This window comes from Ascaphus truei, chromosome 14 (genome assembly GCF_040206685.1).
Source record: "Ascaphus truei isolate aAscTru1 chromosome 14, aAscTru1.hap1, whole genome shotgun sequence".
Taxonomy (NCBI): Eukaryota; Metazoa; Chordata; class Amphibia; order Anura; family Ascaphidae; genus Ascaphus; species Ascaphus truei.
Window position 1 is genome coordinate 19,600,047 of NC_134496.1, and position 27,995 is coordinate 19,628,041.

At 41.8% G+C, this 27,995-nt stretch overlaps 1 protein-coding gene across 9 annotated transcripts in view; it reads left to right on the top strand.

Moving 5' to 3' along the window:
- Nucleotides 1-27,995, top strand: part of MARK2 (microtubule affinity regulating kinase 2) — a 115,337-nt gene that overhangs the window by 23,350 nt on the left and 63,992 nt on the right. The window contains exon 1 of one of the 9 annotated variants that reach the window (XM_075570002.1): nucleotides 17,939-17,962. The exons of the other annotated variants lie outside the window; for them this stretch is intronic. The gene's annotated coding sequence lies outside the window, so the exon portion shown is untranslated. Of the gene's footprint in view, nucleotides 1-17,938; nucleotides 17,963-27,995 lie in introns of those variants that run through there. 9 annotated transcript variants of the gene reach the window in all.

A 27,995-nucleotide genomic window follows, 5' to 3' on the forward strand; every position in this document is an offset into this window, starting at 1 on the left:
TTGTCTTTCAAGACAGCAGAAAATTTTATCGTTATGGGGTTGTCTTTATATGCAAGCAGTGTTTGGTACTGGTGCAAAGCAGAATGCACATGATATGTGAACGCTATGTCTCTTAAATTAATCTGTAGCATCACAGCCCTGCTACAAGCATCGTCTTTGCTCCCTCTATTCTTACACTTTTTTAAAAACATTTTGAGGCCTGTAAATATTGGCTGTGGGAGGCAGTGATTCAGATGGATGTATAGAACACGTTTGGTGCAATGTTTATTTTGGGAAGAAGATGGGGGGGCGGGGGGGTAGGGGAATACTTCCTTTCTTCAGAATGTCATGCTGGCCTCTTTAGGCAGCAATACCCAAAAACTAAACCTGTTTGTTCGTTATACGGATCCATTTCAAATTTAAAATATTTTTCCCAAACCTTCATTTTTGGTTGTTTTCTTACCGGTTTATTACTTCTTAGTTCAACAATTTGACCTCACCGCTCACCTAATTTCAAAGTCAAGAGTAAGGACTTGTGCATACAGGAGACATATAGTACCTAGAAGCACAGAAGGGATGAAGAAAATCGCCCCAAGGTTTTATGGGTTATATTTCAATACCTTTTTCGTCGCTATTTAATCAAATAAAACTTTATTATTTTTGGCCATTTGGCTTTTATTAGTGTACTGCTGTCCCACTTTGAGAGCGGCGTTTACTATTGGTCACCTACACTATTTGTATGATATGCTTTAGACTGGACTATTAAGTCGCACAGATATTTTCATAATTTGACAGAGCGCAGTAAACGGGGAACTTGGGCCTGCTTATTACTTCACAGGCATGATCTGTTGCCATGGCAACCTGTTGTCCCCATGAGCGTAACTGGCAATAGCCATTTTAAGCTCCCAGGAAGTATGTTTTCTCAGCAACTGATATCTCCAGAACTCAACAAAATTAAATAGGTTGGGATTCCTAAAACAAAAAAAAATCAACAAAAGTACTTTCCAATGGTAAATAGGAAGGAGAAATGTATTTTTATGGTGAGTAGAAAAGATGGCAGATGTAATATCTTTTTTATTTATTTATTTTTTGCTGTAGGTTAAGCAGAGTTTATCATGAACCCTTGTCCTGAGAAGCTTACAATATGGATGCAGAGACCATGGCTTTAATATTGGGATGCTCCTTTTAACTCCTTATTTCATTTTTTTTTTTTTTTTAAATGTGTTGTACCTGTTTTATGTTTCATGGAATAGCATGTTTACAAACAGCCACATAAGGCTACGCTTATAGTGACGGCGACGGTTGCTGGAAAATCAAAGAGATGACTTCCAGCGATCGCGACCAATCCGTCGCTCCGTCGCGTCGTGCTTACTATAAACGCACGCGATGGCGGCCATGCATTTGTTTTGCTGCGACGTCGCGTTGCCATCGCCGGCACTATAAGCGCAGCCTTACTTAGCTTTTTCTTCAAAGTATAATTACTCTTTAATTAAAAAAAAACATAGCCTTGTGTGGTACACAGGTACATAGTTACACAGTTACAGTTACATAATAGATGAGGTTGAAAAAAGACATGCTTCATTCAAGTTCAGCCTATGTTAAATTTAGACAACCGATACTCTATCCTATATCCGTACTTACAGTATTGATCCAGAGCAAGGCAATCAAAAACCCCCAGTGACATATCATCCAATGATCTCATAAGGGGAAAAATAAATTCCTTCCTGACTCCATATACTGGCAATCAGATTACTTCCTGGATCAACATCCTTCCCATATTTACTTATTTGGTATATTCCTGTATACCTTTCCTTTCTAAAAAATGTCCAAACTTTTTTTTTGAACAAATCTATTGTATCCGCCATCAGTCTCCATGGGTAATGAATCCCACATTTTTACTGCCCTTACCGTAAAGAACTCTTTCCTTTGTTGCTGGCGAAATCTCCTTTCCTCCAACCTTAAGGGACGACCCAGTGTCCTTTGTACTGCCTGTGGGAAGAATAGTTATTTTGAAAGCTCCTTGTACTGTCCCTGAATATATTTGTATATAGTTATCATATCCCCTCTTAGACGCCTCTTTTCTAATGTAAATAAATCTAATTTAGCTAGCCTCTCAGTAAGATTGTCCATCCCCTTTATTAATTTGGTGTCTCTTCTCTGCACTCTCTAGTTCCATAATGTCTTTTCTGAGGAGTGGTGCTCAGAATTGTACTCCATATTCAAGGTGTGGTCTTACTACTGCTTTATAAAGGGGCACAATTATGTTTACTTCCCTTTCATCCATTGCCCGTTTAATACAAGATAAGATCTTGTTTGCTTTTGCAGCTACTGCATGACTTTGGGCACTATTGCTAAGCCTGCTGTCTACTAGCACTCCTAAATCCTTCATCAAGAATTCCCCTAATTTATCCCCATTTAATTTGTAAATCGTCTGTTTATTCATGTTTTCCAAATGCATAACCTTACATTTATCTGTCTTAACCCTCATCTGTTTTGAATGTTGCACGTCATTATTTTTTTAACAGTTAACTGGAAATGGCTGCTTTAGTTGTTTCTGTTTTTAAAGTCCTGGCATCAGCTTGTGGGCTGTTCAGTTCCTGTGAAATTAGTCAGGTACGTTAATGATGGCCTCATGATGTAGATGAAGTGAATAAGAAATGTAAATAAAATAGGATTTGTTTACATGTAAAAGTTTAACGTATCTCGAACTAGTTTTTGTGCTTGTGTATATGTATGTATGGATGTATATTTTCTATAGGAAAGAGTACAAGAGTTGCTTTTATGGTGTAATAGAGTAATTTATTAAGTGAAAGTTAGAAGATGATAAAAAAAAGCGCACTTGTGCGTTGAGCATAAGGCTGCGTGCCCACTAGCGATGAGCGGGCGGCGGTTACTTACATATATAGATATATGTAAATGTGCGCGGGCACACACGATCCTCAGCACTTAGGTAAACAAAAAAAATTATACTTTCCACCGCGCTCAACTACCCGCAATTTCCCCCCCCCACCCCGCGCGTACATGCAGGAAACTCGGCGCTCATGCTTGGAGCTCTCTCCAAGCATGAGCGCGCTCCGTGCCAGCAGGGACTCGGCCTAAGAAAGCAGGCAGACTCGACAGAGCTGTTCTGTGCAGTGGAGACACGGCCTATAGGGCTGAGCAGGTGACATCATCATCCACTGGCTGATACCGGACAGAGGGTATTCACTGACACGCCTGAGAACACCCCCTGCGGAAGGAGAATACTCACCCTGCAGACGAGCCCCACACTGACTTACCTTTAATCATTATGTTACTGTACCTGAATACTGTGTTCATGCGAACAGCCACTGAAAGTGTATGTGCGCATTATTGAATCAACTTTAAACTTTCACTTAATAAATTACTCTATTACGCCATAAAAGCGTCTCTTGTGCTCTTTCCTATAGAAAATTGAATCCAAGTGACCTCCAAGACCATAATCAAGAAGAGCTGCATCGCATCTTATTGGCATGCGGTCTGCCCTCACTTACCAATAACATTACACTCGCATTCTCACTGGTTCCATTTCCAACAAATCATGGTAACGTTTATATAGCTCTATCTTCATTTACTATATGCCCCTTTACCCTTGAAGTGCGTTTTTACCGTGTATGTTTTAAGCTCTCACAGGCAGGGCCCTCCTTACCTTTTGTATCTGTGCATGTTTGTCCTTAATTGGTATGCAACTCTCTTTGTCATTTACATCACTACCCCCATTGTACCACGCTGCACAATATGTTGGCGATTTTCAACTGTACAAAGAAAGTGTGTCTGTCTCTCGAGTGGAAATTTAGGGCTGATTGGTGAAAAATGTAGCTTCCTTTTCGCTGGACTGCACCCTGTAACTGTACCTGAACTTCCTATTTAGCGCCCCTCCAATGCCTTGCGCCTGCTGCTGCTTGGTATCTTTTAAGCACGAGGCATTGGGGGAGGGGGGGCGCTAGATGGGAAGCTCAGGTGGTGAGTGGCGGGCACTGCCTGCAAACACCTTGCAGTTTCAGCGTGCCGTCCAGCGAAAACAAAGCTACGTTTTTCATTTCAGGCTGCTTGACAGATGTCTTCATTATTTGGGGGTGGAGAGTGTCTATGGTCAGAAGGGGTGGGGAGTATTGGTATTAGGGGGCTCTGTGTGGGTTGAAGTGGTGTCTGTGGGTGAGGAGTGGATGAGTGACTTTACCTTTACTGGTGACTTAGTGGTATTTTTCCAGACCTATGCATGTATGTGTATAAAGTGTGTGTGTGTGTATTTATCCCACCACTGGAAAACGACGAGATTAAACATGACACATCAGACTCATATTTAATACATAGGTGTCGGACTAAATACCAGACTGGGGAGAGAGATAATTGCTGATTATTAACGATGACTTGGTCACTCACGTGTGGTAGGGTTATAGCGCTGCTATGCGTGGCCCTACGTCACAAAGGAAAAATAAATTGACACTCCCTTTGCTTCTTAACCCTTTCGTTGCATAGCATGAATGCAGAGCCTTTGCTTCTTAACCCTTTCGTTGCATAGCATGTATGCAGAGAGACACAATGTCCTGCCAAACATACACTAACGAACAGGAGTATTATTAACACCTTTGCTTACTTTATCTGCAGTGAAAGGGCTTAATGTGCATCCTTAATCATTTAAAATATTGTTTTCAGAGCCAACTGGCAGTCAAAGAGATACTGTACTATAGCAAAACATAAAATGTAGCACAAACGGTGAATTTGGACATACATGGGTTAGTGCAAATTTCTGGCTGCAATGAAAACTCAGACTATTTTCAAGTCCTCCCATTTTTTTTATTTATTTAAAAATCTTTTACACAGGAAAGATTGTGTTTTCTGGCAAATGTCTCCCCCGGGTTACTTTAAAATAATAATACACATAAAGACATTACGTTCCAGTTGAACATGAAGTAGGGCGGATGGGTGCACTTCCTCTTTGAGGTAGTTGACTTTCTTTAGGGCTATATGAAATACCCTGTCTCATGAGGGCTTTGTGCATCATTTACATTAAAAAAAACTTGGAGATTACAAGCAGAATACTGGTTAAAGATCTCAAGGCGTAAGTAATTTGTTTGGAAGGCAAGAGCGACTAGGCTAATTTAGCAATACCTTTTACATTTGTGAACTCTCTCTCAAAGTACCTCTTTACCAGCGGTTTGAGGGCAAAATCCCACTCTAATTTGTATTTTTTGTTTTCATTCTGACCTTCCGGGTTTATAGAAAAATGTTCCAGTAGTTTTATTGGTCAGTCTTGATGCTTTGGAATAGCTACAGCTCTCACTCCTTAGTGTTTAGTAGTTTAATGATACAGTAACGAATAAAGGTTAATACATAGGGGTTTCACTCTGCCTCTCCTCCATCCCTGCATGTATGTAATTAAATGTCACTGTGATATGAAAGCAACAATCTTAAATCTGAGCACAGAAAAACACCACTAAGAATTTTATGGCGACTTAAGACTCGTACGAGAAGAGTGAAATTGAATATTTTGTTATTGTTCCACTAGTTTTTAAACTGACTGTACAGTTTCCTTAGTAGGACATAAAAGGATCCTTCCTTCACAGAACCTGTTCAGCTTGCTTTGAATAAAGCACCTGTTTTTATTACCGGTCCCATCCAGCTCAGAGAGTTCAGAGGTCATGTTTATTGGTATTGTAGAAAGAGCTAAACTACCAAAGACCCACTATATAGACTACTTTAACTCCTACGTGCCCCATTTCACGTGTTTTGACAAGTCACGAATTATTGTAGACCATCACCAGGGTGTGACGTCTGAAGCAAGATCATTTCTGGGATCTGGCCCCCAGTCTCACGGCTCCCTCTTCTCTTGCTCACCCCCACACTCCCCTTACAAATGTTTGCCTAGTTGCACATTTGTATAAATCGGGAATAGACAAAATTAGAAGAAAAGAAAAGCATAGGAGCCAGCCCAGATTTTTAGGAGCCAGAGTTTGGTCCCAGTCATGTGTGACACTTGCTGGCACACATTTACACTGACAGACGCGCGTGCACAATCTCGTCCCCTACTTCCAGCCACAGGTTGAGAATGGAGTTGGACAGTCACCCCCAAAGGCTCCCTCCCCCAATCGTGCCTCTGTCCCACTGGCTGCGCAGCACAGTGCTCACTGGCCTTGCTGTCACTGTCATCTTTGCAACATATCTTTCCTAAAGCGAGGTAGATTGCGTTGTTACCGGTAACAGGTACTCGGTCGCCAGCAGTAAACTTTTTGGGGACCGGGCGCCAAGGATTTTTCCATCCCTGATATAAATATATATGGCACACCTGTATTAATCATTGGTATGTATTAGCAACTGCATGCTACATAGCAATCACATAAATATATACATTACCCAAGGGCTGGAGCAACAAAAAAAGCAACACAGGGAGCCCTGGATATTCTAAACAAACCAGACTTCAGAAATCCTGGATACATCATCATCCACACTGGTACCAACGACCTTCTGACCCAGCAGAGGAATCTTGCTGAGAATCTGACACGAGTAGCGCAGAGAGCATCGCAGGCAAGTGGAATTTTTTTTCGTGTATTATGATCCCAAAATCCGTTTCATTCCCTACATCCAAACCTTCATCAGGCGTCTCCTCCTGATGTAGGGACCAAAACGTTGGATTTTTGTATCATAATATACTGCTTTTTTCACTTAACCGCAATGTGCTGCTTTTTTTGTTGCTCCAGCCCTGTTGCTTCTTTTGTTGTACCAGCCTGTGAGTGTTGTATTCATATACCCCAGGCATCTGGTTTTCCGTGCCCCTAAAATGCGCCCCCCCATATGTACTGCACTGTGCTGTGTGCAGTGATGACTGACCTAACTGACAGGTCAAGTCACCCCTGCTCAGTGTGGAGAACTTGGGGCGGAACTAGTGTCACTATGCAACTTGGTGAGGATCAGGGGGAGGAGCTAGTGTCACTACGCAGCTTTGTGAGGAGAGCTGGGGGCGGAACTAGTGTGCATGTGTCACTGCGCAGCTCGGTGAGGAGTAGGGGGCGGAGCCAGTGTCTCACTGTGCTGCTCAGTGTGGACAGCGGGGGTATTGAAGAGCTGCTGGTGGGGCTAGAGGGAGTGGGCAGTGCTACTTGGAGCTGAACGCAGAGATGTCTCACATACACACCGTCATACACACACTGACAGAGCCGACGATGTTCTGGGTAGCCCTATCACGCACCTCCTTTATCACGATGCCTCAGGCGCAAAAATTAGATTGTTATCTTTGGGGCAGAGGCTAGTTATGCTTGCAAATTTCTATGTACAGTACTGTGGATACTGTTGGCGACAAATTTGGTAAACTGTTTTTTAGCATCTGTAAAAGTGTCAATTCCTTAATCTATACCCGATAAAGGACCCTGAGAGGTTCGAAAGCTTGTGACATGTCAACTACTTGTTCGTCCAATGAAAGTTATCATACTCCCTACTCCCTCTCCCTCCTTGTTGCTCCTTTATCTCTAGGAATTTTTTTTCTAAGTCAAAACTAGTTCTATTTGGGTAACAAAGCCAAATCATGGCATAAACTTGGATCTAAAGTCATTTTGGATGATTTCCTGTGTTTTTGTTCTACTGTGGATATTGTAGAGTACAGATTTTGGACTTTCTCCCCCCTTCCTCCAATGCCTTGCGAGATTACATATAATAAAGTGAGCGCTTTGGGTGAGATTAAAATTACGTTTAATGATCTGGAAGTCCTGCATTTTGGGTAAAGGCCTCAGTACCTACAGTCCACTGTTTTCCAACAGAGCTTATGATTATTTTAGGTCGTGTCCAGAAACACACTAGGACGCCAATGCATATGCGCATAGTGCGTCAGCGCGTGAATATGCACTACAGGGAGAGCTGCGCTTCACAATACAAACAAGTTTGTATTTCAAGCGCGTCGCCGGGTCACGGAGGAGCTTGGAAACTGCCGCGTTCTACTATGGACGCGGCCTTAGATTTGAACATTTCCTTGGATGAAGCGATAATTCTTGAATTGAAACCTATTTGTTGCAAAAGGTGACATTTCACACATAATTAGGCAGTGAAGAGTCCTAAAAAAACAACCAAATGCTTACAGGCGGTTTAACTTTATTGTGAATAAACAACTCGGCTGTGTAATCATGGCGTGTAAAGGAATTGTATAGTCTGTGTGTTATACCTGCTCTGTGTGCCTCTGTCGTATAAAATCAATGTTATAGTTACAACAATTTTTTGTTTTTTTAAAGTTTTGCACAAGAATTCTATAGTTTACAGGAAATGGTGAAATTCTACATTTGCATTGAAAATGTGTTTTAACTTGGTATGCTGACCCCAGAAATGTGAAGCAATGCTTCCCCTCCGGCCTAATATTGCATTAACAAAAAGTGGGAGGGGGAGGAATATTCACCCTGCTTGTGAAAGGCTCAACTCATTTTGAAGTTGTTCAGCTTGCCCAATGCCTTGTATGTGTTGCTAAGCCCCTTTCAGAGGTGAGGGAAAGGAAAGATTGCTGTTCAAACATACAGTAACACTCGTCTCTGCCCACTTAGATATTTGTGTACCGTAGGCTGGCTTCCCCAAACACACTCCTTTCACTCTGGAAGTTGTGCTGCTTCTCTTTTAGGCGTACATTTTAACACGCCTGCTTTTTTGTTAGGGTATGCGGTTTCTGATTCTAGAACAGCTTACCTGATGTAAGATGTTATTGTAAATTGTGCAGTGGGACCACTGGGACTTTAATCATTCACCATCCCGCTCATCTGATCTGTGATTCGTGTTACCTCACTGAAAAACTTCATTTGCTTGCTGGTTTTATGAACTTGTATTATAGTTGCGCTGCTGACGGGTAGCACTCCACAATGATTACACGTGTATGTAGTCTGTAACATTTTTTAAAATGGCAATGCTCTGCTTTTGGGCCTAAATTTGACAATGTAATACACCCTAAATTATTAAAGCAATGTAGAAAAAATGGTGGTAGAGTAAATACTATATGCTTTTAAGTTGACTCTTTAGTAGCTGACCAAAAAATAATTCTGTAAATAATGGATGTCTAATTGTCTTTGTCTTTGTTAAATGTACCCGTTCTAAAATCAAATATTTGGCTGCTACTGTTTCTTAAGAAATTAAGCACAACTCCCAATAATGAGGTTAAGTATCTTTGTCAATCAACCCTTATCCCACCCATGTCTTATAGGTGAGCCAATTATTGTATGGGAGGGGCTTTGCCTGTGCAAACTCCTATTCAACACTGATGGAGAAAAGGGTGCAGTCAGGGGAATTCAAACCTCTCCTAAGTTTCAGCTCAAAATGCTTATAAGCCATCTTTAAATGATTTAAATCAGCAATACTACTTTTCCACCTTTTTGTTCTTTTTCATGTAAAGCATGCGATATATAAGTCAACATTCTTACCTAAGCTGACAATCGTTTGGTGCTCCTGTTGTAAATCTGTAAACATTCTGATTGTGCGCCTAACGAAATGGCCGCCTTCTTACCTTGTGCTGCAGTCTGTGAAAGGCTGCAGCTGATATGCGACATTATATTACAAAGTGTAACACATTGTTACAGCTTTCAAAGTAATAGACAGTCTGCTGGTTGGAACACTGCAATATATCTGTTTGTGATACTTTGTTGCATTAGGGAAGATCTCAAAAAGGTGTCAGAGCCTGTTCCAAAAGAGGAAGTGGATGTGACTTTCTAAATGATTGCTGTTAGAAACCAAAGCATGATTAGTACATAAAAATCATTACAAATGGCATTAGGAGTTAAAATAAATACAGTACATATGCAGACAGTTTTATCCAAAACTACAGAACTTCTTTATTTTAAAAAAAAACCATATAGTATTTTTCATGTTTTGCTTCTTTTGCATGACTTATGTTGGAGTTTGGTTAATAGAGCATAAATCACACAGATTTACCTCCCTAAACAGGTCATTGCCATTATTGAACTTTGGTACTAGAAAGGACTGACCCCTTAAGCTTGTCACTGCCATTAGTACACTTTTTTAGTCCTAGGAGGAACTGTGCCTTTTACCCCTGGTATATGATGCTATATCAGGCGGCACCTTCCTACTCCCCCATACTGGAAGTCCAATGGTGAACTAATGAGCAGTGAAGCACCTTGACCTGTTATGTATAGGGGTGTGACATTGTGCTCTTGTTCCTAACAGCAGCATGCTAATAACTTCAGGGTTACAGCTACATGCCTGCAGAGGTAGCAGCCAAAGTTTCACCTGGGTGACTGCATCTATTTACTGTACAAACACCCCCCTGAGTTCCTTCGTTTTGAGGAGACCTTTGTATTGTTCAGGTAGAGCATTACGTTTTGCACACAACGATCTTTAATACAGTACCACCAAATTGAAACCCGTACATTTTAATAACTGGTCTCGTTTAAATTCTTGAGATGTTAAACGTCTCTTGAAATGTGGGACTAAACCCCCTCAGTAACAAACTTTGTGAATAACACACACATTGCATCCATTTGGGTCATCGGCAGGAATTTTGGTTAAAACTGAGTAACCAAGCAGTTTCGTAGAGCTTACTACTGATGCTCGCAATGCACTTATTCAACTCATTTGTTTACATTTTTTTAATTTTTCCGCTTGGTTTTTCCCACCTTATTCTGTCTATATGTATGTTTTTCTTATGACACATTAAATAAATTGTACTCCACCAGTCCACTAAAAACTAAAGCAAGACCGGGCCTCTTAAGATGTTGTAGGAACAAAGGGGCTTTTAAACTGCTTTTCCAAATAGAGCGTTACAAATCGCATGCATTAAGAACAGAACTTTCTTGCCTTTTACAAAAAAGATGTATACGCTTTTGTGAATGAGGGGGGGGGGGGGGTTGGTTAGTTGCTAGTTCCTTTGTGGACCTTGCTAAGACATCTGCTGAGCGATGACAGTGCACCAGTTCTCTGGAGATTAGCTCAGGGATGTCACCGTGATTCACTGAATTCCTGCTGGAAAGAAAGTGAAACAACATTTTCTTTTCATCTTTATTTTCATTCATTTAATTTTCAGCCCTCCCCCCTCCTTTTTCTTTCAATGGGGTTTGTTGTCGCCTCTGTCCCTTTCCTCCGTGTGTGTGTGTGTGTGTGTGTGTGTGTCTGCCTCCTTAACACAAAGAAATCTATTGTTCATGTTTCATAAGCTACCAACCTGCCCCGTTTGCTGGGCACGGTGTCTCCATGTACCTGTTCTAGGTCATTGGACTCCCAGCTCACAGGACTAATAAGTTGGAAGGTAGTACTTCAATCTTTGTGGGGGGTGGGGGGGAGTTGGGGAAAGAAAGGTTGCTTGCTAAACGCCTTTCCTTTAAACATACGATTCCCAATTTATAGTGGAGTTGCACTAAAGTAAATTCACTCTCCCTATCATATTTACATAATGGCAGACTCCAAACAGGAGTTAATTATTTCCTTCCTCGTCCTAAAATAGGTGTATATTGTTAGACTTTTTAAGAACATAAAAGCTGACGTTTATCCTTGTCAAAAAGTATTCGAAAATGCTCTACCAAAAATGTGGATTGTTATGCACAAGTGAGTGCAACTTCAAACTTTAGATTTTCTGTGCTGTGCATTTTTAAACAGTGTATGTAGCCTGCAAGCGTGCGGAAGCGTATGTCTTACCAAAATTTTAAATTCAAGCGCTCAAGGGAGCGCAGGGCCGGTCACGTGAGCGGTTCGCCCAATGAGGGCGAACCAGCTCCATGACGTCACTGGCCCGCCCCCCGACACGCCCCCGGACGGCGCGCTGAACAAGGCCAGGGAAAGCACCCGCTTTCCCTCAGCCTCCGCGCGCCTCAGCATGGCTGCAGTCCTATGGACGCAGCCTAAGACAGAAGCTGTAGTTTAGGCTGGCGCATTACACTATTCTGTCCTTCCAAACAGCTTGTGCCAGGAACTGAAAGTCTTTAATAATGTCTGATGTCAATGGCAGGAAAATCATTACTGTAATTAAGTACTCGGCAGAAGATGGTTGCCTACTAATTGACCAGGCTGTCCTTTTGCATGGAGTTTTTTTTTGTGTACATACTGTACTTATTAGATTGAAGTGGGCTGTAAGAGAGGTGTTTAAACTGCTGGCCTCGGCACCCCCCCCGGCCCCCCAAAAGAAAATCACATTTATCCAGTGCATCTGTAAAGCGTTACCTGTTTAACAAGAATTAGTGTCAAGTAAAAGGGGCCATTAAAAATGACTGCCATGTGCCCGTTTATCTTTTCTCATCCATGTGTACACTCGTAGCAAGCAGTAAATATTGCATGTCTCTAGCATTTCAACATCTGAAAAGCTTTGAAAAATTAGCATTTTCACTCTTGGTTAAAAGTTTACTGAATATGTAACATGGTCATGAATCGAAAAAAAGCATGTGTTACCAACAACTAATACATTCACAATAATACTGCTATAACATGGCAGTTTAAGGAACACTTAAATGTAGCAGGAACCCCCCCCCCCCATAACTTCCAATGTAATCCGCCTCTTAGGCTTATTCCATAGAGACTGAGCCCGTGCGGAGGCGCGCTGAGGCTCAGGGAAAGCGGTGCTTTCCCTGGCCTTAGAGCACGCGCCGTCCGTGGGCGTGTCTGGGGGCGGGCCAGTGACGTCACGGAACTGGTTCGCCCTCATTGGGCGAACCGCTCACGTGACCGGTCCTGCGCTCCGGCGAGCACAGAAACGAAAGATTTGGTAAGACACACGCTTCCGCAGGCGTGCGGAAGCGTGCGCGAGCCTCTGCTAAAGCCGCTCTCATTGCGGCTGCAGGGGCTCAGTGCCGAGCAGCAGCGCGCCTCAGGCGCTGACCATGCCCGAGGCCTTACAAAGATTAAATCCCTTAAATTAACCATTTTACTTATATTTTGTGAGTAGTAATGTTTCCGTTTCTCAAGGAAAGCTGAAGGAAATCATATCTGCTACTTCTGTTTGTTTTAAAGATAACTTCAATATGACTTTGCAAACACAGAATGGAGCTTGGAGCACTGACAGTCTAATCTTATAAAACAAACAAAACAACAAAAAAAACCAGAAGGGTTGTAAAATCCCTTCAGAAAATTTGAACATTGATTTGAATAAATTACAGATTTTGCACTGCACTTTAAAAATATAATTTAGTAGCCAAAGTTAATGAACTTGAAGTGCCTTCTTATACAGCATTGAAAGAAAGGGTTAAAAGGATGTCTCTTATTGGGTTGGCACTCATCTCTGAAATTATTTTCACTTCTAACCTCCGCTTCCGCCATCTCTTGCTCCAGCTAAAATGATATTGGGTGGACCTAGGAAAATGTCAGTACCCTAGTTTAATGGACTCATGTTTGGGTAGTGCCCCTAACACTAAGCGGATATGCAGCATTCTATCTGTACTCTTCCAGCTGTGTGTGGCTCGTGGGAGGAGACGTAGAGTTTAGTTTTAAGGTGTTGGGAGTTCAGTTTCCTGCTGAGGTTTCTCTGTCACCATGTCCTTTTAGGCACTAATTTAAATGAACTCATCTTCTGTTGACTTATTCTATAGAAACAATTACTTACCTTTTTCTGTCAGTGAGGCCTTTGCCTATGCAATGTCTTGTTGAACACCGTGATAATTAATAAAAGAAAGCAGCCCAGGGAAGTCAAACCCCTCCCAAGTCTCAACTCGCCATGTTTTTAAAACTAACTTTAATAATACATGATGTCAAATTTTAGGTACTAAATGTGTAAATCACGCCCATTTTGCTGCCATTATTGTACTTTGATCCTAGGGAAGCCTGACCCCTTAAACACTTGGGATGTTGCAATAACCTCTTAGACTTCTTCCTACTGAGACTGTGACTAATACCTCCTTAGAGTTTTTTGTATTTTGTCATTTTCATTTTAGCTGGGCAAAGCACTGCTTACAAATCATCTTAAACGTGTTGTTAGCAACTCCCAGGCAGGGGGGGGGGGGGTGTAGAAGGTTTTGGCCTGTTGCAGCTCGCACCACCTCCCATTTTCTACTCATTGGGTGCTGTTTTTAGGCTAGTTGTATTTGCTTGCCCAAGTCAAGATGTGATGGAAATGGAAAAGCTCCATTTCCTAATGTCCGTTGTTGTGTATACGCCTACACCCGCTCCCTCCCCCCTGTTCAACTGATGCTACATTTCCTGAGCCCCTTTCTGCGTTTGTCGTCTTGTATTTGTATTCACGTTCAATGATCTTGTCCATGATTGTGTATGCAATGCCCTGTGTGTTACGGTGCATGCTCCTACGCTAAAAGGCTGCACACATGATTGGCACTATATACAGTACAAATAAATCTGCTTTATCCTACAGCACCAGGTTGTTTTTAGGTTTGTTTAAAGAAAAGCCTAGTGAGTACTTCAGTAAACTATTCTTCTAAAGCACCTTTGTATTTATGATTTCTTTTACTTGCAGTACAGGCATAACCCGGTTTAAGGACACTCACTTTACGTACACTCGCGAGTAAGTACATATCTCTCAATATGCAAACGACAGCTCACGCATGCGCCTGTCAGCATGTCCTGAACAGCAATACCAGCTCCCTACCTGTACCGAAGCTGTGCGCAAGCCGGGAGACTATAGAGCCTGTTACACATGTGTTATTTACATCAGTTATGCACGTATATGATGATTGCAGTACAGTATATGCATTGATAAGTGGGAAAAAGGTAGTGCTTCACTAAGTACATTTTCACTTTACATACATGCTCCGGTCCCATTGCGTATGTTAATGCGGGGTATGCCTGTAGTGTGATTTGGATCCCTCAAGCAGAAAAGTTTATGAAAAATACAAATAGAGGCTTGTTGCAAATCTATCCCCTCCCCCCACTCCCTTGGCTAACCCCATGTTTTTGATTTTTGTATACCCGATAACTTCCCTTTATTTTTGAACCCCCAAAAATATAATAATCCAAATAGAGTTCATTTGTTTAAAATGAAATGCAAATCATTACATTTTTTGCCCTTTCAAGTTGCAGATCCAAAAATAAAAGTATACATTTCCTTTTCATATTTGAGGCAGCATTGGATAAAGAGGTTATTACCCCAAATCGTTATGTCAGCGACTTATTACCGTGGGTAGGATGTCGCTCTTTAATTTTTTTTTTTTATATATAATTTGAGTTATGTATTTGTAAATTAAAGTACATTTATTTTTGATTCCCATCCCCAATATAATTTGTTTGCTATAAATTGAGTGCAGTCTCCTTTTTGATTCTTATTTCATATTTGTTTACCATTTTATTAAAGGATCTGCCAAGGAATTTTCTTTTCTGAATGTTATACAAACGTGTGTTTTTAATGCCACAAAAACAAAAAAGGAACATACAAGGGACAATAAAAAGGGACTTAAAGCAGCAGTCCAAGCTGCCGTTTTTCCCCTATAATATGTGCATCAATACAATCCACACAATAAGTTATTCGCTTAATTGCCGATCGATGCGTTCTCTTGTGATAGATTTGGTGAAGATAGGGCTCAGGGTTCATTAAATGGCTACAGAAGAGTATTTGACTCGGTATCTGTGACTTTGTAAATGGTATCTATAGAAACAAAAAGCCTTGTTACATTATAATACATTAACATTGTCATTCAGAGTTGTTTTAAAAAAAACTGTTACAAGTATTTTCTCATAGTACAGAAACTGATTTATTAACAAAAAAAACCACGTAGGATAGTGCTTGGTCTGCAGCTTTCAACGTATCCCTACTTTAACCCTTTTCTTACGGGCACAGCCAGTGGCATCCCCTCCAAAGTAAACAAAATGGCGTTTAAATCCCCCGCGTTACACTGGCTAATTGAAAGCCACAACGTTATCCCTTCCTCTTGTGACGCGGGGGATTTAAATACTGGGGAGTAACCAGCAGCACATTCTCAGCTAAAATGACTGCAGTTCAGCTCTGGAAACCCGCTGCTTCCCACCATATAAACAGAAACAGGGGAGGCAAAGTGAGTTGCTCCTTTAAGCTTTAATTATTGTAGTTGAGCACTGAACAGACGTGGTAGAAAGGATGCCTTTACAGATACTAACAAGACGTGGTAGAAAGGAGGCCTTTACAGATAATAACAAGACGTGGTAGAAAGGAGGCCTTTACAGATACTAACAAGACGTGGTAGAAAGGAGGCCTTTACAGATACTAACAAGACGTGGTAGAAAGGAGGCCTTTACAGATACTAACAGACGTGGTAGAAAGGAGGCCTTTACAGATACTAACAGACGTGGTAGAAAGGAGGCCTTTACAGATACTAACAGACGTGGTAGAAAGGAGGCATTTACAGATACTAACAGACGGTAGTGAGATTTTCATGTGTTGGTAGAAGTTCAAACAGGCACCTCGTAGCCATGAGCAACACTGATCCAGATATAAACTGGATTAATTAAGTCTAGAAAAAAAAAAACCTGTTACTAGGAGACAGAAACACTGCATGTGGGCGTCCTGCCGGCCTCCATTTTCCTCTGTTAACGGGCAAAGTGAAATCCCTTTTTATCGTGACAGAAATACCCTAATTGTATGACATGAAAAGTTGAATGTAATAGGCTCCATTAAATAAATGGAATGGTGACTGCTGGTCAGTAAACTGTTTTTCTCTCATAGTTATTGTGTCTTGGGCATTTCAGTGAGTGGATTACATGTGACAAGAAAAGGGCACATTCTGTTCAATACCATAACCTCACAGAAATGGGTGGAGGTGAAGAACGATAAATTACGTAATTGATTGTCATTTTGCGTTTGACTTTTTTGTTGGTTTTAACACCTTTAGTGCAGGTTCTGTGTAGCATTCAGAGCTAGGCTTGCTATAGTGATCACATCTTCAGGAAGGGTATATTGATAGCTGCCCTAAATCAGCAACTGTTCTTTGATCCTGACAGTTGACGGTCTCCCACGTATATAAACTGGTTGGCCCTTTAACTCAAGTGCAGGGGCATCACAGGTAGAAAAAAGGGGTGAGCGAGTGTTAATTTCTCATGTGTTTGTAATCTGGGCCTCTCGTTTTTCCTGTTTGGTTCTTACTGATTAACCCGGGGCTATGTGACGTGAGGAAGAGCTGTGTGTAATACACAGAACTGTGTGCGTCTCATCAGACCCCATTATTCCCTGTTCTTGCGTGATTGTATTTACACATTACACATTACTGGCTGTGCCACTCATAATTATTATTTTCAATATGTAATCTGACATCTCAATCTGACACCTAGAAGTGCTTTTAAATAATTTTTGGAAGTTTGTAAACATGGTGAGCTAAGACTTGGGTGGCGTTTCGCTTCTTCTAGCTGTACTTTTTTGTCTGTGTTTTATCAAGATTTTGCAAAGGCAAAAAGCACCCATTTTTTCTTCTCCCCTTTTTGACCAGCTATGTGGGATTTCACTTTTAAAGTAATGATATCAAAGATTACATTGTGCTGGTGGGTGGGAGGGGTGGGGTCAGGTTGACTTCTTTTTTTTTTTTTTTCCGGATAGAGGATGTAACTGAAGCTACGTAATAGTGTGAGCGAAACTGAGAGCGGTGTCGGGACAGCCTCTCAAGTGCCTGTCTTAATGCTTCATCTATTTTTAAACCATTAAGTACCCTGAAGTAGAGACAATTTAATTGGAGAGAAAAGAACAAGTGACAGAGGTGGGAGGACTTCAATACAAGGGATTTTTCTTTTTAAATTGAACACACCTTTGATGAAGAGATGTCACTGCTTGTGGCACAGTCATTAGTGTAGCTGCAAACACCACTAGAACTATCAGACATTTCTGTTGTCTGACGTTTTTTGTTTGTTTGTTATGCCACCGGGATTAATCACCTCACCACCCGGCGCTTCTGCCAGAAAGCTGGAGAAATGTGAACTAGCTTCCCTGCCTCCCCTCTTTCGTGTCACTGGGGGAGGTGCTTACATGATGTCTTAAGCATAGGAAGTAACTTTACCTTGTTAAACTGCATAATCAAACCAGCCGGGCTACCTGTGATGCACAGCGGCCGCTTTCAAAACACCTCTGACAGCAGCAATATTTAAGAAGTTTAATTTCCTCGTGAGTACAAGGATGCTTTGTTTTTTCTTTTTAATATACATGAGTGTTTCATTTTTTTAACCCCTCCAATGTCACAGCAAAATGATCGAAACCTTTTGTGTAATCATTGAAGCCCAACACAGTTCTCTCACCAACAAGTATTTCACCCTGTCCCGGTCACGCCTGTTTCACCTCCCCACACAGACAATAGCAAGGGCGTTTGTGTGCACAAGTCTGTTCTTTCTGGCTTACTGGAGTTTAGAGTTGCACAGGTATCCTCCTCATGCAGACTGGGCGGGGAGTAGGGGGAGCATTCAGAAATTGTTCCAGGCAGTTTTATTTGTTGCGTAATTTGCAGGCCAATGTGGTTTTTTTGTCTTTTTTTTTTTCAATCTTTGTATTCCATGTTTTTCTCTTTGCTTATAATTATGGTTGCCTAAACCTCTCCTCTTTGACTGAGCGACTTTTGGTTATCAGTAAAACTTGGTGTGGTTAGTGTAGTGAATCTCCGCCATGGTGCTGGGTACTCTCCTCTGTGTGTTCTGAAAATGTATAGCGCAGTGGCGGCCAACTCCAGTCCTCAAGGGCCATCAACAGATCAGGTTTTCAGGATATCCCTGCTTCAGCACAGGTGGTGTCATTGACTGAGCCACCTGTGCTGAAGTAGGGACATCCTTAAAACATGACCTGTTGGTGGCCCTTGAGGACTGGAGTTGGCCGCCCCTGGTATAGAGCAAGACAAACTTACAAAGGTTTCTACAAAAAAAAAGTTCACTAAGATTAAAATAGAAAATGAAAACATTTCAGATTTGCTTTCTGTTTACTGTGCATAAATTAGTGTTGCGTTTAGTCTAGTGCCTACATGGGAAAAACATGGTATCGTAGAGAATAAGGGTGTTGCCTGTATTTTAAAATAGATTGAGGTGTAAGGTTAAGGACCACTCATTTTAAGGTTCCAGGTTTGAGAGAGAAAAATAACTGGACCTGATTTTATTTTCCTCCACTAGACTAATATTAAACTATTAAATTGTAGATTCTAGGTCAACCAATGAAATCACAATTATCTGCATCAGATGTCTCGTTTTTTGAAATTGTGATTTCTACCCTAAATTTGCCAGACTCTTAACTTGGGAAAGCGCTGCTAAAAATTCATAACCTTCCCTGCCCGGCTCCTGGGGAGGTAACATCAGTGCGCAGTAGTTGGCTACTCGGCATGGCTTACCTCATCTTAGGGTGCTGGATTCAGGCAACTCGGCAATGAGATGGCAGGGATGAAACTGATGGCCGCCAGGATCTGTTGTACTACTCTTTATTCCCATCCCCAGGCATGGAGATTCATCACACACATTAGACTGTTAGTATTGTATGTATAATTACTCATGAACACGGTTCTTCCCTAGGTGCCCACTCAACACTCATAGGGAGGTTTATTTACTTAGTTGCATTTTGTGCATTGGCCCGGGCCCCCCTTCGGAGTAACATGTATTGTACCCCATCTACTATGGGCCCTTGCTGGGATCCTAGCCGGTTCTGAGCAGATACCGTTTATACTCCATTTCGCACTGGGAGCTACCACTTCCCTACTGATTGAGGAGAATACTTGGATATATCTGCCTGTAGAGCTGATTCGCTAACACCTGCAAACTCTCTGCATATGGTCTGCTGTGGCGTGTCTGTTGCTCCCTATGTGGTACCTGTGTGTGGCCATTGGCCATATAATTGTGATCCTCTCTATAAGGACACTGTCCCTACCTGTAACATAATAAATAAGGGTAATCATACAAAAAGTATGATGTTACAGACCGCATTCCAGATGTAAAGAGAAAATGGAAAATAAAGTATGTAAGGTGCAGGGGAACAAAGTGAGGGACCCTAAGCCTTCCTGTACTAATACAGGAAAATGGTAGGTGTTCCGAGCACTCAATAAATGTAGGAAATAATATTTCAACACTAAGTTGTATCAAAAAAGGGAAATTGTATTGAAAGTGAAACAATACACACACTATACATCTAGGAAAAACAATATAAAAATAGATGGAAGCCTAACCGACATAGGGGGGAGGGAGAGGAACGGGGAAAAAGGGGAAACAAAACAAGGGGGAGGGGGAAACAAAGGCCAAAAAGGGCAATATAGGGAGCTAATGTGGCGGAATGAAGGGGGCAACGTTTCGGGGCTAAAAGCCACTTCCACAGGCCCTTTCCCACGGCGCCTCAAGAGGGACACGTGGTACTTCCCTTTGACCCAAACCATAAAGGTCTTCCTCTGTAAAAATAGGAAAACTGCACCAGATGGATCTAATAAATTCTAACAAGAATAATGATCCCTGTAACAGCGAACACCCTTGAGACCAAATAGCATCCACAGGCTAGAAGGAAATTCAAAATATGGCCTCTATGTTAACACTAACCCTCTGCGCAAAAGGCGGTGTAATATGTCATGTGTTGTTTATCTGAGGTTGAATTTACCTAATTTTAAGACCTGCGAAGGAACAGATGATTGTTATTATGTCCTGATATGTAAAACCATAGAATTCAACGAGGGTGTACTTTCTTTTTCACACAACTGTATATATTCTTATATTGTTTCGCTTTTAATACAATTTAGTGTTGAAATATTTCCTACATTTATTGAGTGCTGGAAACACCTACCATTTTCCTATAATAAATAAGGGGGGCGGGATCTCTTCTTGTACTTCATGAGCATTATCCCAATCTACACTCCCGAGGCTCCTCTCCTCTTGTCCTCCAGAAACCTAACTTCCAGAACCTTCTTGCTACCCTAGATACTCCCCTGTGAAGTCGGCATCTTCGTGACTATTCTGCTATTAACCCCTTACAACAACCTGGTAACCCCATTGAAGGGGGAGGGGGAGTTACAAATGTATGAGAAGATGCTCAATGGATGAATGCTTTACACTTGATAGCATCCATGTTGTGTTTTTAAATTGTGTTAGGAAAGCGAACGCTTTAAAAAATAAAAACAATTGTGGCACGTGCGACTCACTGGTATGGAAGCCGTTTAGCCTAGCTCTATTGCGAGTCAACTTGTTTTAAACTACCAAATGTCTGATAAAACCCATGGAAAGTTAAACTGTTTTTTTCTATACCCTTGTGATAACCCCCAAAACACGAAGACAAACTTGTGTAATGTTCCTGATTGCTTTAAATCATGCGAATGGACTCCACACCTACCTGTGTGGTCGGAATCGGATTCATATCTCGATGAAGGTAATCAACCATGCACCAAGAAACATCTGGAGAATCTCTTCTCTAACAAAGTACATTATGTTCAGAGCTGCAGAAAGCTCCCAGAGCAATCAACATGGAGATCTACAGTAGGTTAAAGTACAGACACACTCGATAATAAACTTGAAGAATTTATTGGCGCACAAGACATGCAACTTTTGAAGTCACAAATCGCCTATCTAATGGAACAGGAAGATTTAGGCAATGGATCTAACGTAATAACATTCATATCGGGAATATACCTGAAACTGTTGATGAACTCAATGTCTACTTGCCTGTTTTAAAAATGTCTAACCTGAGATACTATTGAATAAATTTCACCTTAGTAGAGCTCATAGACTCTGTGACTTGGACCACAAGGATCTGAAAAATGTAAGCGTGAGAGGGCAATTCGACTGAGCTAGCTGGTGTCCAACTACTTTTTACTGACTACTCTCCTACAACTCTATCAAGAGGAAGCCTGAGGACTCTTGCAGAAACAGTTTGAAACAGTATTGAATAGAAATGATGTACAATCGGAGATCTGGATGACAATGCATAATTGCTTGAGCCCCCAATTACAGGCACAGCTACAGAAAAGTCAACCATACACAAACCATCCTTGGCCAGCATTAACTCAAAGAGAAACCTTGTAACCCAGCATGATAGGATCCAGCCAGGTCCTACGGACTTCGGGTCAGTGGCTTGGGGGCTCAGCAGAGACACAATCTATCATTTCAAATTGTAACAGGTTGTGTAAGCTAAGGCTGCGTCCATACAGGGGAGGCGTGCGCGTCCATGACGTCACCCGTGTGAAACGGTGCGTTTTTTGGACATGCTAGACGTGCTGTCAGGGGGCGTGTCTAGGGGCTTGTCTGTGATGTCACAGAGCTGGTTCACCTTCATTGGGCGAACCACTCACGTGAACTGCCTGTCGTGCCGAGAAATCCTGCTGTTGCGTGCACAGTCTATGGGCGCGATCAATACCTTAAGGCAATGTGATCGCGCCGCCCGCGCGGTCTTCGGCAGTATGGACTACGCCTAAGGCTCTTAAAGGGTCTTGTACTGACAGCATCCCCCCCGACCCAATTACTTCTCCCCCGGTTCCAACAACTCCCAGGCAATTAACCTCTAAGACGTCGTGCGTTGGCATTTATTTTGAAGACCCTGTGTGACATAATCGAGAATATTAATTTAAATGCCCTGGGAAAGAACGCGGGGCCTCTATCTGCTCCGTCCCCCCCAACCTGGGGGCGCGCAACCCTGTGCTAGAGAACACAGTGGTAGCACTTACAAATGTTTATGATCCGAACGCCGTTAAGAATTCCCCCCCCCCCCCCTTTTTTTTAAACCATATTTTTTAGTAGTAAATTATCTAAAATAAAAAAACAATTTGCTAGGAGAGGTGATTTCAACACTATTATTTAAGTCCGTCTATCTTGGCTGTGTCACATCTTTAGTGTCACATATGAAGTGTCTGTGGAGTTAATATTGGATTTGAGGTAGAGGGGAGGACTACAATAAGAACTGAAGTCTGCACTTCAACAGCCCTGCAACTGTGAGAACTTGACTTTCTAAATGCTCTGACAACTTGTACACATCTGTATTTCTAAGCTGCTGCTTAATCTTCAGTGTTGCACTTCCCTCCCAGGCCTGATTTATTCACCTGCTCTTTCAAATCCTACTCCTATCTTCCAACACCTGGGAACTCTCTCCTTCTACTTGTCTCCTTGTATCTCGTTATGCCTTCCCTATTTGCCATTTTCTCATTCCTTTGTAAACTTTTCTGTTGTCTTCAACTTTCCCACTCCTCCTATCCACATTTCTTTTTCACTCCTCCCCTCCACCTATGCATGTGCCTATACACTGCACCACTATTTACATACCTCTACTCTAGGCCCACGCCTCCCTGCCACTTTTTTTATTTTTTTTTATACAGCTAATGGTATTAACCCATTTAATTTAATACCAACCAACCTTTAAAACTCGCCTCGCAAAAGAAGCATCCCAATGTCCTGGACGCATGGCTACTGTCCCACACTCAGTCACACCTACCCACTATTGTGGCAAGGCACTGTCATCTACTGCACTTATTCCCTCACCTGCTTTCTATGCAAGTCTCACAACATACCACTTACATTGTAAGCTCTCCGGGGCAGGGATTTCCTTTCCGATTGTCTCAATTTGCTGCGTTTATTGTATTAATCTCTGTACTGTATTGTCTTTTTGTGAACCGCTGAGTACGCCAAGAAGTATGGACGCGGCCTAAGACTTCAGACCTGGAAGAACATAAAACATTTATTCAAGGGAGAAAATAAAGACATAATTATTTATCCTCCCAGCTGGAGCAGTTTCAAATGTTACATAATTAAATGCTTCTTTAAAGAGATAATGTAGAGGGGGGGAGGGGGGGGGGGGTTACCTTGTCTGCCAAAGAGGGCAAATGCTACGCTGGAGAGACAAAAAATTCTTCGAGAGGGGGAAACCAGACTGCGGAACATTCATTCTATCCACCTTAAATCTGATGCACTAACTTTTAAACATTGTATAATCTTAATAGATATGTACTGTACAAACTTTTATTTAAAAACCTTATTTAAAACTTAAATTAAATGAGCAGCAGCTGGAAAGATTGAATCCGGCCATATCTTCTGATGGGGTTGAATATGCTATTAAGAGCTTGAAAGTGTTCAAATCACCAAGTTTTCCTGAAAAAAACACACACAAAAAAGAAAAACCTTATCAATCTTAACAAGCTGTTGGATGGTGATACTCAAGATTCTATGCTCCAAGCAAATATTGCGACATTTCATGAAAATGGGAAGGATTCCACTAATTGTTCTAGCTTTAGAGTAATCTCTGATGTAAAATAAAAGAATATGTGCACAACGTTTATAGCCAACAGACTGAATTTACCGGATTATATCTACTGGACCAGGTTTATTTTTTATTGTAGAAAGACAGGATTAAAACAGGGGAGCAACTGATATAATACAGAGCCAAATCCCTAGGTATTCTGACCATGATCCTGACCTTGACCCTGAGAATACTTTTGGTAGTTGATTAGCCATATATTTAAATCATTGAACGCTTTTGGTATCTCTTGTAGATTGTTCTCGGATGTCTCGGCCTTTGAGAATTCGTAGTTCAGGACTTAAACGTCATATCCTACCTACATCAGAAATAGCACCAGACAAGGCTGCAAATTGTCCCCAAATGGTTTGCCTTCAATAGAACCACTGGCAATTCTAATTGGAAACAACCCCAATATCTGACACCTCAACAAAATCTTTAGCAAAAATATCAATTTTGCACTAATATCAGTGCCCATTCTGGTTTTACGATGATACAGAATCTGAATGGTAATCTTCCTGCTGAAACTGTTACGATCATCTCCAGGCTTTCCTTTCTAGGAATATTTTCGGCTCTTTTTACACACATTACCCAAAGTTGATTTAAAAACCCTGAGAGCTGGAGCAAGCACATTATTTAATGGATTAGTAAAATATGCCCCGTGAAAATAAACATACTGCCTATCTATTCTAGTATCTCCTCTTTTTTATCTGTAGTGGGATATGAACCTAAATTAACCTCTTGTGTGGGAGGAGCTGGAGCACCAGAGTGCCACAGCCTCTTCGTCACATCGCAATTATGTGATTTTAGCGTCGCTTATGACACAAACAGGAAGAGAGACTCCTATGGAGCTCCGAACATGATCTCCTCTAGAAGAACGAGCTGAAAACCCATGACAAAGCCACTACACGATGGGGAACCCTGGAGTGCCAATTCTCGTTACATAGTGGCTACCTCATGGGATGGTGATGTCATGGGACACTCAGAGGTTTGAAAGACCTATTCTAATAAAACCAGCTCATATGGGAGAACTTCCCTGCCATGTCTCATCAGAGATAGATATAAATATCCTATCATCTATAGATCACTCAAAATCAGACTCCACGATGGGTAGACATTGAGATGGAGTCCACGCTGGCCCTGATGAAGTTTCTTTTGAAACGAAATGCGTAGGGTTAAGTGGGATGCCTGCTGAGCTGCATGTTAGACCTCATCGAGATACTGTTGTAGGGTCTAAGAACTATCAGCTTTCATCATTCGATCACCTGTGTGATTGCCACGGTACACGGACGCCTCAGATCCCATCAACGTCATCGGCTGTTGACAAGAAGGGGAAACAACCGCGGACGCAGGACCCCCGGACTCTATCCGCTGTTGCAGTGTGCGTTAGTGTGGCGGCAAATGCTGACATCCACCAGGACTGCGGTTACCGGAATTATTATCCAAAATGCTGATTTACACTGCTACATTGTAAATAGCTGTTCACTCTTGCGTGCATAAACCAGTTTTACAGTACTTTACTATTTTGGCTTTTCTCATTTTTTAGGATCGCATTCTATTGGGTCTCTAATCCATGCAGTTTATCTGTTTGTGTTTGTGAATCACAACAAACTTGTTTCTCTATTTGCACTTGTGTCTATATTGTTCTATTCTATATTCTGTTTTTTTGTGTATTTGTAGGTTTTGGTGTTCACACACATATACACATATGTGTAGTATGGCTCCATTATTTAACAACCCAGAATTTGGACCACTTCTGTCATCAGTATGATTTATACACAGGGGATAATGTGAAGCTTTTTGATTCAGTTGGAGAAAGTTAACTTTTCCGACAGTTTTTCAGGCACATGCAAATCACACTTGTAACAACTTACTTCTTGCCCCGGCCCCCTCTATCAACGTGTTTTGAAAGCTTATGTAGAAATCAATCTAGCCCTATCGCTATACTATATCCCTTTGTTCTTCCCCCAGATGGTGCAGCCAAAAGTAAATATATGCTCCCATGGGAGGAATTGGGTAATTCTCTTGATCTTGAGGACTTTATGGAGATATGGGAGTGAGCAGCTAAAAGCTCAATTTGTACAGTCCGTTAACAGAAGTCATGCAAAATACTAGCTCTGTGGTATAGACTTTATTTAATCACACAAGTCTTAAAGAGGAACCTGTAGCTGTTGTCATATGGTGGTATTGTCCTAAGATTTACCTGCTCTTCTCCGAGATTTGTCTTGATTAATATCTTGGGACTGTCCCTGTCCCCAAATCTATGGGTAACTTTTTTTTTTTTAATAATAATCACCCACATTCTTGCAAAACCAAATTTGCAATTACATCAGGCAGGCGAGGGGGGTGGGGGGGCGACAAATATGGATGAAAAGGGGGGCTTGGCACAAAATGTTTGCTCACCCCTGGTCTGAATTTTATTTTATAAACCCCTTTTTAATTTCCTTATTTGAAGACGGATCACTTCTTTACTGTAAATCCACTATTCGTTTTTTTACTTCAGAGAGCTGTAACAAAACTAATATTATAAACTCTTAATAACCAGCTATATACCTCAGTCCTGATCACTTTAATTTTGGAATCACTGCAGCATATTTGTGTATCTAGACAAAATAAAACAAACTGTACTGAGCAAAACACTCGAACAGATCCTCCGAAATGAAGGAAACCTCTTGTGGCTCAGCTTGTCATATACAGGCATACCCCGGTTTAAGGACACTCACTTTAAGTACACTCGCGAGTAAGGACATATCGCCCTATAGGCAAATGGCAGAACGCGCATGCGCCTGTCAGCCCGTCCTGAACTGCAATACCGGCTCCCTACCTGTACCGAAGCTGTGCGCAAGCGGGGAGACTATAGAGCCTGTTACAAATGCGTTATTTACATCAGTTATGCAGGTATATGACGATTGCAGTGCAGTACATGCATCGATTAGTGGGAAAAAGGTAGTGCTTCACTTTACCAAATATATTTTCACTTTACATACATGCTCCGGTCCCATTGAGTACGTGAATGTGGGGTAAGCCTGTAGATAAGAGGTGGGCAGGATCGGGTCTCCCCGTCGACAGCACAATCTCCAACCAGAACAAACAAGACGTTTTCCAATATTTATAAATAAAAAAAGCGCAGGTAGCCAAACGTACTATTAAAAAAGCATGATCCACCGGGTGTCCCACACAGATCGTGGCAATCAATCACCACCGGAAGCGGACAAAGATGGTCCTCCATCAAGCCCAACCTCGCGGGAACTAAGTGCGTCGCAAAAGGTTTAGTGTAAGTTTGGCTATCTGCTCTCTTATTATTTATAAATATCTGAAACCGTACCTTTTGTACGCATTTGTGTATCTTGACACAAGCTTTTAAAGCGGCAATAACGCTGTTTCTTTTTTTTACTTTTGCCTGTACTTGCAAGGAAAAACAAAGATGGCTACGTGTTCTCCCATGCGGTAAACCACAATGGCTTGACTTACTATTTGGTCGCTAGTGAGGCTGACTGACCCCAGTGGCCACATTGTTTCTCCCAGGCAATACGTTTTGTAAGGCAAACGGAGTGGTCCCCATCACTTGAAGTGCTGCGGTTCAGTTTTGGGGGCAGGGGTTTTGATTTAAAGAACGTTACAATATTCAAGTTTAAAAGAGAGGGGGCGGGAAGCACATTTTTATTTATTTACTAGCTGATAGACCCGGCGTTGCCCGGAATGTGAATCGATTTTTTTTTTTAATGTTGTTTAGTGGTGGTGTGGGAAGAAGGGTTTTTGGGTGGGGGTGTGTGAAGAGGAAGGGTGGGTGAGGGTGTGGGAAGATGAAGGGTGTGTGGGTGGGTGGGGGTGTGTGAAGAGGAAGGTTGGTTGTGTGGGGGTGTGGGAAGAGGAAGGGTGGGTGGGGGTGTGGGAAGAGGAAGGTTGGGTGGGTGGGGGTGTGGGAAGAGGAAGGGTGGGTGGGTGGGGGTGTGGGAAGAGGAAGGGTGGGTGGGAT